This window comes from Cyprinodon variegatus, unplaced genomic scaffold, assembly GCF_000732505.1.
Source record: "Cyprinodon variegatus isolate N-32 unplaced genomic scaffold, C_variegatus-1.0 Scaffold417, whole genome shotgun sequence".
NCBI lineage: Eukaryota > Metazoa > Chordata > Actinopteri > Cyprinodontiformes > Cyprinodontidae > Cyprinodon > Cyprinodon variegatus.
Window position 1 is genome coordinate 132,519 of NW_015150870.1, and position 12,003 is coordinate 144,521.

Below are 12,003 nucleotides of genomic sequence, written 5' to 3' on the forward strand. Positions count from 1 at the left end.
TTCCTCCAGCAGTCTAAGCCTATAGCGTATTAGAGCTTTACTTAAACTGGTAAATTCAGCTGCAACTTTTTTAGTTTTATTTCAAAATAACTTTAGTTTGGTTTAAAATAACATTAAACTGATCCTTTCTAAATACAACTGAAGCCATCACTTTCATTTTAAAATCAGAAGAAAATAATGAAATGGCTCCAGGGGACCTAGCAGTCATGTTTGTTTCCAGTTTTTTTAGTATTTTCTTCAGAGCCAGGACCAGGAGCCATTTTACAGATGACTGGAATCACCAGTGATGAAGAGGCCTTGAAAGGGTTGCAAACGGCTGTTTTCTACTTTCAGTGTGCTGTTGTTAGCTTACCGTTGGTCCTCTACAGGATCAGCCACAATGGGGGGAAAAGCTGCAGATGTGACAGGCGGTTCATTTCCTGATAGGATTCTACATCAGGTGTAAACCAACCTTTCTTAGACACAACATTTTGTCTACTGGAGTTAGTAACTTTACTGTGGCGCCTGTCCGCGGGGGCGGGATCAGATGGAAAGTTACTATTTTTTATCTTCAAGGTTGGAAGTGAGAACCAGTTTGGATGTGAGCAGGTTGATCTGCAGCAGCTAGTGTAAATCAGAGGAAGGATGTGGGATAAAATATTCAAATTAACCTATAAAACTACTGTTGATGTGCAAAATCTTTATTTTCAAATTAAAATCATGTTTAATTTCTTACCCACTGGAAAAATGATAAAGCTATGCAATATGACAGTCAGATGGTTGCCGTTTGTGTTGTCAGGAGTCTGAACCCACCCTGCAGGTGTTTTGCTATGGTCACATTGTGTCTCTATTTTGGGTGGAAGTTGAAACAATGTGTTTAAGGATTGGTCTGTCTATGAAGCTTGGTGTGTTTTCTGTTTTACTGGGAGAGTTTATCCACAGTCACGACTTAGTTCATTTAATCATTGAATGGTCAGGGTTTAGTTGAGGTTTTGAGCAACCAAATGCAGAGGAAAGGAGGCAGAGGTGAGTTCTTATGGTTTTAATGGAGTTCTTACAGGAAACTGAGGCAGGAAATCCAACATAAAAATGCAAAAACTAACCAGAACCATGGAGAGATCAGGGAAAACATGCACGAGGAAAGACGGGGGACCAGCACTGAGGAACTGCACAAGGAGAGTATATATGGGAGACTGAAGAAAGACAGGACCAAGGGCGGATTTAGAAAACTATTTATGGGGTGGCGAGAGGGGGGCAGGAATTTTTGAAGGCTGGCAGCTTAAGGCAGTTGTTTATACTTTATTTAATCACAGTTATCACAGTTTGGTGAGAAATAGTATGTAAAGTACATGTTTCATGTGAAACATTTCATATTAGGAATATATCATACAATGTGATCTCACTTAATAGGAAATAGAAGTATGATAACATTACTTAAGTTGGGGCATTAAGGTAAGACACACATGCTGAGTCGCAGATGTGTGAGATTGACTGTCAGAGAGGCACACTGCAGCATTTGCACAAAAAGAAACTATAGAAAGAAAAAGTTCCCCATCAGAGATCTATGGACTGAGACGTACTAAAGTGAGCATTACTACACAGTAGAAATAAATGGGTCAAGGCACCCAAACAAGGTACCGGACATCGCTTTTATTGTTTACTCAGAACACACATTCACCCCATTTGTTCCTCAGTAACGACATTTTTTTGACAGATGAGGTTTTTACTGAAAAAATTGATGAGATAAACAGTAGTATGCACAATATTCACAGCAGTTAAGGCGACATGAAAGGGACATTTCATGCTTTAGATAGAGCATCAATGCTGTAGAGTATCAACAATCAACAAAAAGGCAGGTGATGTACTGTATGTTACATAAAAATCTCCACAAACCTGTAAAGAAGCAACATAAAAATACATTTTGCTCCCAGTCTGAAAAAGTACAAAACATTTTGTGAGTAGGTTCATACAGGTCGTTTCTGGATGGTTTCATACTATGAAAAAAAAAAAAAAAAACAACAATAACACTTTTTCATATTGAGCAGGATTTACACCAGTATCACATTTGTAACTTTGTTTCTCACACTTTTGGTTTTATTAAAGGTAATACATTTTCTCAGTTGCCAAAACAAAGATGTAACAACTTTGTAAAGGCTCACCAGAGAGCATAACATGACATTACCATGCCTGTAACAGCTCAATGCTGCGATATCCATGTTGAAAACCTGATAGTCTCTTTTGTGTCATAGTTGATTGCAAATATGTCTTTATGAGTGTCTTTAACTGTTTCATCCCGTGTCTCCTTTCTACACGACCCAAGGCTCCCTCGCTTTGCGACACTCGGTTTTCAAAACAAATCAGTCTCTGATTGTCTCTGATGCCGCTCTGGTGTCTCGTGCTGCATTCACCGCAGTCCGACATTGAGGATTAGCAGTCAGTAATTGTCAGATTAGCCATAATTTATAAGCCTCGCCACGCCTACCACCATCTGGGGTGGCAGCAGGGGTGGCAAGGCTGTCTTTTAGGGTGGCATTTGCCACCCTATGCCACCCCAGTAGATCCGCCTATGGACAGGACTAATGAGCTGATTGGGAGCAGGTGTGAAGAGAGGACTCTAGAAGGTAGCTAGGGAAAAGGAGACCAAGGCTCTGTTCGAATTCATGGGCTGCGTCCTCCGAAGGCCAGATTTGTTGGCCGATTATGTCATAGCGTGTTGCCGAGGTCTGGTCAGATTCCAAGACTCCTCGATATGAGACCTATAAATGGGTCCTTCTTTTTGCCTGATCTGAAGGATCGGTCAAATGTATCCTCGCTATTCTATGATATCCCAGGATTCATTGCGAGACCAAGCAAGCCAGTTGCTCTGTGATCAGAGGAAAGGTTACTTGGCACCAAACAGTGGTGAATATTGGGAGTTATATATAATCCAGTCTGTGAATAGTTCCGTCTGAAATGAATGAAAATAGTTGTTTTAATGTTTATTGAGTCAGATATGTGGCGGTAATGTTTGGTTTATATAAAGGTTATCTGGTACTGTGTAAATGGGTTTGGCTGTAATTTAAGGACAGATTCTAATAGATCTGCAGTGTGGGGACTATAAATCTGATAGGATGTTTATTTTTTTATTGCTGTTTTGCACAATTTGCTTAACTAAGTATTTTTTGCTGTTAAATATTAGAGATTTTACAGATATAGATTTATACATACATTGTTTAGATTTACTTCTATCTTTCTACCCCTTTTATAGAATATAACAGAATAGAAAATCTCTTTATTGCCCCACAATGGGTAAATGTACAAGCAGCAGAAAGATTATTGAAAATGGTCACACAAATGTGGACCTTAGAAACGTATAAGAATAACAACATAATAGGGAAGAGTTAAAAGATAAAACAATAAAATACTGCAAAGTGTTTAAACAATATCAAACTGTGCACCTGCAGAATAAATAACCAATTTACAGCTATGGACATTTTTACAGTAATGGATATGTAATGGCAATTGTTTGTCACACCAAACATCCAATAAAGTTCTATTAAGCCACTGCTTAGGCACTTGGGTCACGTTTTCTTGACGCAGGCAAAAGAAGTTGAAGTCCAAACTTGTAGATGTTCATTTGATTTATTTCCTATATTTTAGCAACATTACAGACTTAAAACATTCCCTTGCTCTGTCACCTCTCTTGCACTGATAAAAAACCATAGGCCCCTAACCCAAAAGCCTGCTGGTCCTTACCGGGCTCCTATATTTATAGAAAGTGGACTGCTCACATTTCTTCCTGTTTTACATAATAAAGAAAGAAAAATGATAAAACAACAAAAAATAAATACACAAATTCAACAATTAACCTATAAATAAACTCTGTAAATAATACAAAAAATATATACATTTAGGAAAAAATAACAAAGTTCAAATGGACAAAGTAATAAAGAAAAATAGCTCCAACAGGATATTTGAAAATAGCAGCAGCATGTTATTTAACTGACTAAGGTTTATTTCATTACATTTGCTTTTATATGTTCATGATCCCGGAGGTTGGAACCTTTATTCCACTCTGGATTCACATTCAAATTATTTAATTTATATTCAGCTGTTTAATAAACAATCCATTAGAGTGTGCATGTGTAATAAATCAAAGCAAACACATGTATCAGATGTTTTCCTAATATTTTGAAGGTCACTCATTATATTTTCAGCGCAGTAATTTAAACATAAAAGTAAAGGACATTAGTGTCCTCTGGGCTGGATAAAAATCAGATTTAAAAAAATCTCCAGATAATGGTGAATCTAAAAAAAGAAGAGTTTGACATAAATAATATTAATATGCAAGAAATCCTTTGTTATTGCTGAGTCACGACCAGCGCGCGCTCCTCGTCGTCAGCAGGGTGTCAGGCTGCTGTCAGCATCCATTTGTTGAGACGTGAGTCACCAGCCGGAGGAGGCAGAGGCTGGGGACCGACCGAAGGAAGCTGCAGAGGCTGGGGGACCGACCGAGGGAAGCTGCGCTCCCACTGACGCGCTCAGGGGACACGGGTCCCTGCTGCGCTCCCTGGCTTAGCTGGACTCCTGGGAGGATGATATCCTGCTTCCCCTCATGCTGGGGATGCAAACCTGGAGCAGGTAAGATGCTGAGATTACTGCGCATCATCTGGCACTAAATGTACCGCCACAGCTGGGGTAATTAGTCACCATGGTGATGACGTCCCTCATCCACCGTTGCTAGCCGACGTCATTTAGACACTAAACCATAAACTCGCTGCTTCAGCTCTCCTTAGTGGCGTAAAGGCGACAGTCACGCGGTTTGTCCTACTCCTGGTTAAATAAAATTCATATTGAAGGCCACGAGAGCACGTGTTGCGTTGCCTTCATGTTCCTCGTAAAGATATTATTTAAAGCAAAATATTCTAAGCAGTTAATAGCTGGGGTCACAATGATTGTCGAGACGATGTATAACGGTTTATAGAATGCAAAGAGCAAGATTTAAGACGTCAATACCCGGTTTAAATCACCATCATGTTTTTTTGTTGTTTTTGTGTTTATTTAGACAAAATCTAAATTTATCACTCAAAGAGATGTTTTTTTGTTTTTATTTATGCTCTATGTACTTTTATTTTTTTTTTTAAATAATGCAACTAAAGTATTCAAAACCGAACACAATCCTCATTAACCAAACGCTTATCAGGATTGTATAAATTGGAGCTGTAATTTCCGAGGCGACCTAAAATCCATCATGGGTGTCAAGGAGAATGGGCGGTCCGCGCGCCTGCGCCTACTTATCAGATACACCGGCGACGAGCCGCGTTATTCTGGATTCAAGGAGCACATACAGGTAATACTTCATGCATAAATACTATGTTGTGTGTAGTAACAGGAAAGAATAACTGATTTGTGTTAATTGTGACCTAACGGCGGACTTCAAAGTAAGCGGTCCGCTGGTTTGATTAGTCTCACGTTGGTGCACGCGGCAGCAGAGAGAAGTCATTGAGCAACAGAAGCATGTGGTTCACATGGATCAGATTAGAGCTTTAAACACTCCCTTCCCTAATGTTCAGGCTGTATCTATCAGCTGCAGATCAATGAAAAGCCGGGAGGACAGACTCTGTTCTCCAACGGAAGCCGGTGAGCCTGAATTGAAGGACAGCGCGCGTGTTGCCTAATTATGCAGCTCAACAGCTGATGAGCCTGAAGTTAGACTTTAATATCCTAAAGGCTGTAAATATGAATATGTTGGTAGTTTTTACTGTAGTTGCTGACAGGCAGTCATTTTACAGCTGTTTAAAAGAATAAATGAACACATGGTGGTTTAAATTCCCAAAACCTTAAACAGGTTCAGTGAAAGCTGTGAAGAACTTTGACCCAAACTCAGTAAAAACACTTAAAGTGTCAACGAATAACCTTTAAAGAACACAGGAATGTTCTGTCGTTAAAGCATCTAGACTAAATGTTATCTAACTGACTTTTAGAGCACATTTTACTAAAACCTCATTTTACTACTGAAGAATATTTTCACTGTGAAAAACAACAGAAATATTCTAGCCTCTGGGTAGAAAAAGTGTTTTCCCATCTTTAGTTTTTCGGAGAACAATGTTGAAATTAATATAACTATATTCAGCTGTGGAGAAAATCAGTATATTATGCAAGTTAATAAAGTGTTTTGGTTTTTACAGCACTATTGATTTTGGTTCTTAGGCATTTAATGTTCTTGCAGGATTATTACCTCTGCCAAGGAGTTTATGTTTTTAGGAGAGTTTGTCTGTCTGTATACAAGATAAGATGAAAAGTTATGGACTGATTTTAATTATTTTACAAAAGGTGCAGCTTATGCCAAGGAACAGTTCATTTAAAGTCGTAGGGAAATCATATTTACATATCAAATCATTCTGGCTTAAACATCTATATAAATGCACTCTTTATCAGATGACATTGTCCTAAAAGTTTGTTATCTTATGCAGGCCAGTTAGTTATAAGTCAGCCTGAACACCTAAATTCGGTCATCTGTCAATCACATTTTTTTTTCAGTCATAGCATCTTGATTCATATGTCGCAGCTAATATACGCAACAGTTGAAATAAGAAATCAGAATCCTTTCCTTTCCCATTGAGTTCCGTCCCAGTGTTCACAGGGATGGACGTCTGTGTCTTCAGCAGGCGTAGAGCTAACAGAACTGGCAGCGTTGCGAGGCAAGGGCTCAAACATGTACGGCTGGAAGCCTTCTACACCAAACCAAGCTTCTGCCGCCCTGGCGTCCTCTTCCACAACATCTTCATCCCCGCTTTCCTCCTCTAAATAAAAACATGGATGACGGAGGAGACTTATCTACGACCTCCAACACTAAACTCTCCTCCTCTTGCATGTTTCCGCTGTCCATAGCGTTCCTTGACAGTGTCATTTCTAAGTCACCAATTTATTGCTACTTGGTCCCAATGGAATTTACCATTGGGAACCTACTAGCACTAAGTTGCTAACTGGTTGGCAAGATGCTTCTGACAACCAAACTTGCTTGCGAACCTTCCGCCACAACAATCCCACCCCCTTGATAATCGACCAATCACATTCACTTTATTCACTCATATTTGGGAAATGCAGTGATTGGAATAGCCATTTCCATACGACTTTAAAGGTGGTAATGATCCAGATCATGTCTGAGTTTTAGCTATCGGTGTAAGTCACAATCTGGGGCAACATTTGCAGCTTGGTGGAGGTCTGCTTTTCTAGTAGGTTTTCTATTTAGCTGCGTTTTTATGTTTTATACTTGTTTGTTTTTTGTGTGCGTGCATGTGTCTGTGTCAGTGTGGAGCATGCATGTGTTTGCAGCTCGTCTGCACCCTACTTTCTAAAGGCCGAATTACTGCCAGCTATAACTGATCGATATTGATTTATAGTTTTGTATGAAATGTGATTCCAAAGGCAGGAGATTTAATGAAACTAGTGGTAATCAGTGATTTAAGATAACGGGTAATCGCTATAGTTTACTTATGTTGTCTGCGTCAGTTTTGTATAAATCTGTATTTCTGGCTTGGGCAGGTATATTGTCCTTGGATTGTTGCTGAATGCTAAAACTGATGGATTTTTTCCATTTTTGAGTTGATTTCCTGATCTGATAATTTTTTTTCATGGCATATGTTGGTATTAAAGCACTACATCTGTAACAAACTGAATTAAGGCTATGCAACAACCATAACTGCTCCAAAAAAGCAAAAAAATGTCCCTCTTATTGGCTTTCATTATTTATTATGTGTAAAGTTTAGGAGAGTACAATTAGAAAAAATACTGAACAATTATTGTTGGTTTAGAAAGGTTCTCAGGAGAAAAGCTCCTCCTGTTCAGAGATGAGCACACCAGCAAAAGTTAAAGCTGAATAAATGTGTTTAGTGTGTGTCTTTGCTCCAGCATAGCTGATTAATTGATGCCGTTACTGCTTCACAGACCTGTTGCTCAGCCGTTCGTTCAGGTCAGGTGTTTGGCTGCGTGGAGAAGCCTGAAACATGCAGGACGGGGGTCCTTAGGACCAGGGTGGGAAAAACACTGCTTCAGACCTAGATGTTCAGTTTCTACATCAACAAGGCTGAGCTGATGGAGGACAGACCTCATCCTGGTTGATATGTTGTGGTTGGACCTGAAGACGGCGTTCAGTTTACCTTGGATCTCCTTTGATGGAGTGATGTAATCTTAGAGAGGATGGAGTTTCAATGTCCTGCCTGGATGTTTTGACACTTAAACTGTGTTGAAACATCCTTTCTTATAAGGTTTGAGTCAGAAAGTTTATTACGGCAGACATGAGTGCATGTGTTACATTCTTAGGAAAATAAGCAAATCAGAATTTTAATTTGGAAAACATAAAGACATGCAAAACACTTCTATAAGCAAATACCAGCTACTTTTAAAAGCAACCCTGCATTTTGTGTTTGTCCTCTTCATAACAGTCTGTACCAATAACAGCTAATAATACAGTTTCTACCCAAGTTAAATAACTGCTGCTGTCATTTAGCAAGAAGCCGTTTTAGGAGCAGAGTTAGCCGCTCTAGCTCGTTTAGAGCAGCTTGCTTTATATTACCTTTTTTTTCTTCCCATCACAGGTTGCTGATTATATCAGTATGTAAAAAAACATCAAATCAAATGTTTCCCTTAATTGGAGTTTTGACTTCAGGTCTGCTAATAAAACTCTCCATCTTTGAAGTTGAAGTTAAAATACTATTTTCTTAGAGCTGCCTTTGATGGTTAAACAGTTAACTGAGGTGTCATTAGTTTAACTTCAGTTGTTAATTAAGGTTCATCTTTATTTGCTCTGCTACCTTTTATCCTGGTTTTAAATAGCTTTTTTTTATGTTATTGTTTAATTAACGTAAAGCACCTTGAATTAACTTGTGTATAACTCATCTCTACACCAGGTTGCTCATATTTCTTTATATTTTGATATTTATTTTCTTAAAAAAATAAACAACATTTTGAAATATATTTCTGTTACAATTAGAGTCCATTTATTTGGAAATGAAATGCAAAATGTGAAGAAAATGTTTAACCCTGCATTTGTTGGTATATTTATTGTTAAAGGATTAGCTAGCTCTTCATCATTTGTAGCCCAGTGATGATGAGCCATTGAGTGTCTAAAGAGCCACTTTTGGCCCCGGGGCCACAGGCTTTAGACCCCTGATATAACGTCTCTGTAATGCGCTCCAGCGTTTGACAAAACAATAAATATAATACCTGATAGATTCTATTGCTGTTTCCATGTAACACCATTTACTTTTGATGCTTAAGTGGTTAAACCTTCGAGTTTAATATATGGATTGTTGTTTATGCAGAAATTGTCAGATTAAAATATGAGTTTGTCTCAAACATGTAGTTTATGGGGGGAGAAAAAGAAAAAGATCAGTGCATCTGATGGATCTGGGTGGAAGGTAACGTTCCTCAGATGATCTACAGAAGATCACCCTGACCTCATAATCTACCAATCATTAGACGCAGAGCGTCTATCAGCTGGTGTTATGTTACCAATTATCTTTATAGACTGTGACAATGTTCAGGGTCATGTTTCTGTTTAGCTTTAGCCGCACGTGACCCAGAGCGCTCGCGCTTTACGGCCCGCTAAACGCTAAAACAAATAACCCCATATAAACCGTGGATCAGATGTCTCGTTCTTTTCACTGGGATCTTTATCTTTGTTGCTCCTGTAAAATAAATTACAAGTGGCTCCAAATTTGCTCCTGAAACGGTGTGTTTATCCTCCACATGAGGTAGTGTAGAGGCGGGTACTTTAAGTAGGGTTTTGATAAACCCTAATTAGACTGTTTTTGTTGTATTCTTTACTTTATGACAAAATTAAAAGGCATCAGATTAAAATATCCTTTTTAAAATGTGGATTGCAGGCGTTTCTTAAACAGCTTTTATCTCTAAACCAGACCTATCCTTGCAGCGTTCGCTGTGTGACCTTAAAAAGTAGACAAAGTGGAGGTTAAATAAGTAGCACATAGCCTAAACTATCGGCAGTAGACGTTCCTATCTGAGAGATTTGTCCTTTTTTAGGTTCCTTGTTTTTTTAAGATTTGCTACAGAAAAGCTGAGCTGTCTTATTATGGAAGGACTGACTATAAGATAGATTTTATTTCACAAAATACTCTAAACGGGGAGAATAAGGAGAAAAAGTTACAGTATATAAAAACAGCCCATGGTTAAGGCGGCTGGTTGGAGATCTGCACAAATAAAGAGCTGAATTGAAGAGTAAAATTTAAAGATCTGGTGTTGAACTGCAGTAGGTCTGTATTCCCTTTGGATCAATCCAGCCATGTCACCAGTCAATACTAAACTGTCCTCGTTATTTTTAAGGTTAATCGGATCAATTAATTGTTCATTATTAATATTTTTCCCAAACATTTCAGCCTGTTACCCTAAAAATGTCCAGATAGACTGAAGATCAGAATGCAAAGAATTACTTCGTTATGTTTATATATATATATATATATATATATAGATAATGCCATTCCTTTAATTTAATGTTTTATTTACCTTTATTTTTAGTTATTAAATATTCAAATAATGTTAGAATAAATACATTTTTTTTTATTTCATTGTACATTCATGTTCATAAATTTAAAATTAATATAAATACCACATGACAATGATAATAAAATTAATCTTGCAAGCTTTCAGCTGGCGTCTCAAGACCCCATATGGGGCCCCGACCCCCACTTTGAGAACATCCTGCCTAAAGTTATGCTCCACAGATTCTAAAGCTAATCGCGTACTGAACGGAAAAATAAAATTTAGGTTAAGGATTAAAACTATTTTTATTCATTTTTATTTGCTCAAAAAATTTTTTAGGCTTCCAAATGTTTGTTTACAAATGCTAATTTACTAAAAGTCTCAGTTTTTAAATTGATAGAAAATAATCGCTGGATTAATCGATGGCTAAAATAATTGCTGCCCTGATTGTTCGGCCGTATTTATTGACCAGATGTCAAAAGGTTTAATGTTCCTTCTCGTTTTATTTTTGTTTCAGTGTTTCAGACGATCAAACCAATTAATGAGTCAAAGACGGTAGAAATAAGCAAAGTACTGTTTCTTAAAGAAGGTTTTTATTATTAGGAGAGAACAGATCCAAACCTGTGGGTCCCTGAACCCCGTCACTGACTGTGCCGCTAACCAGCGACGAGTCTTCTCCTATTGCTATAGTTTATTTATCTTTTTATTTTGGTTTAATTTTGTTTCCTATGAAGATTCCTAGATCGCTTTGAAATGTTATGAAACTGTAAAAAGCCAGATAATCCACCAAAAATGTAAATCCCGTATGATCTCCCTCACAGGATCCATTAAACGTGTCTGAGCCTCATTCAGGTTGTTGGGGAGAATCTGTGCGTTTCGCTGTGAGCTGGGGTCAAAGGTCGCGGCGTTCAGCTGCTCACCTTCCCACTCTCTCCGAGGTTCAGCTCACCTGACCCAGCTGCCTCTGATGTTTTACTACACCCACAAACACACTTAGCACACTTTATTTAGCTGCTTTACTCTTAGTTCCCAGTTTTGGGTTCAGCTCTGTATAGGTGCTAAAATGCATCTAATTGCATTTTTCATATGTCAATCTGTAAATTAATCACATCAGATCAAAGAGGATAATTAGGATGTAGAAATGATCTATAGAAAGTTAACTGGAAGGAAAAATTCCTCCTACAGCAGAGATAAAAACGGCTATGAGAGGATTGCAAAGCAAACTTAGTTGATTCTCTGAGCCGGCAGGAGTCAGAGCGCTAGATGTTTCCTCCTGTCTGTTAACCAATCATAGGTCTGCATCCTTCACTATCTAAGTCCAGCTAAATACCATATGTTTAGAGTCGCAAACATTACATGAACCTCTAATAACTCACAACTTATTGTTGTTAAATGTCTGCTAGAGGAAATGTTTTGCCATTTAAACAACATACAGTTTATACTTAGTTTTTAAAATGAGAAAAAAACAGAAAACGTTTAATAGAGAAGCGTGGATTTTCTTCAAAAGAATATTATTTGTGGAAAGTGTTTGTTTATTTATATATA

General features: G+C 38.0%; 1 protein-coding gene across 3 annotated transcripts in view; it reads left to right on the top strand.

Moving 5' to 3' along the window:
- The first annotated feature begins 4,433 nt into the window (after positions 1-4,433).
- Positions 4,434-12,003, top strand: part of LOC107093261 (sodium-dependent multivitamin transporter-like) — a 29,586-nt gene continuing 22,016 nt past the window's right edge. For 2 of the 3 annotated variants that reach the window (XM_015388227.1, XM_015388228.1), the window contains exon 1: positions 4,434-4,599. The gene's annotated coding sequence lies outside the window, so the exon portion shown is untranslated. Of the gene's footprint in view, positions 4,600-5,223; positions 5,309-12,003 lie in introns of those variants that run through there. The other variant, XM_015388226.1, reaches the window with a different exon arrangement.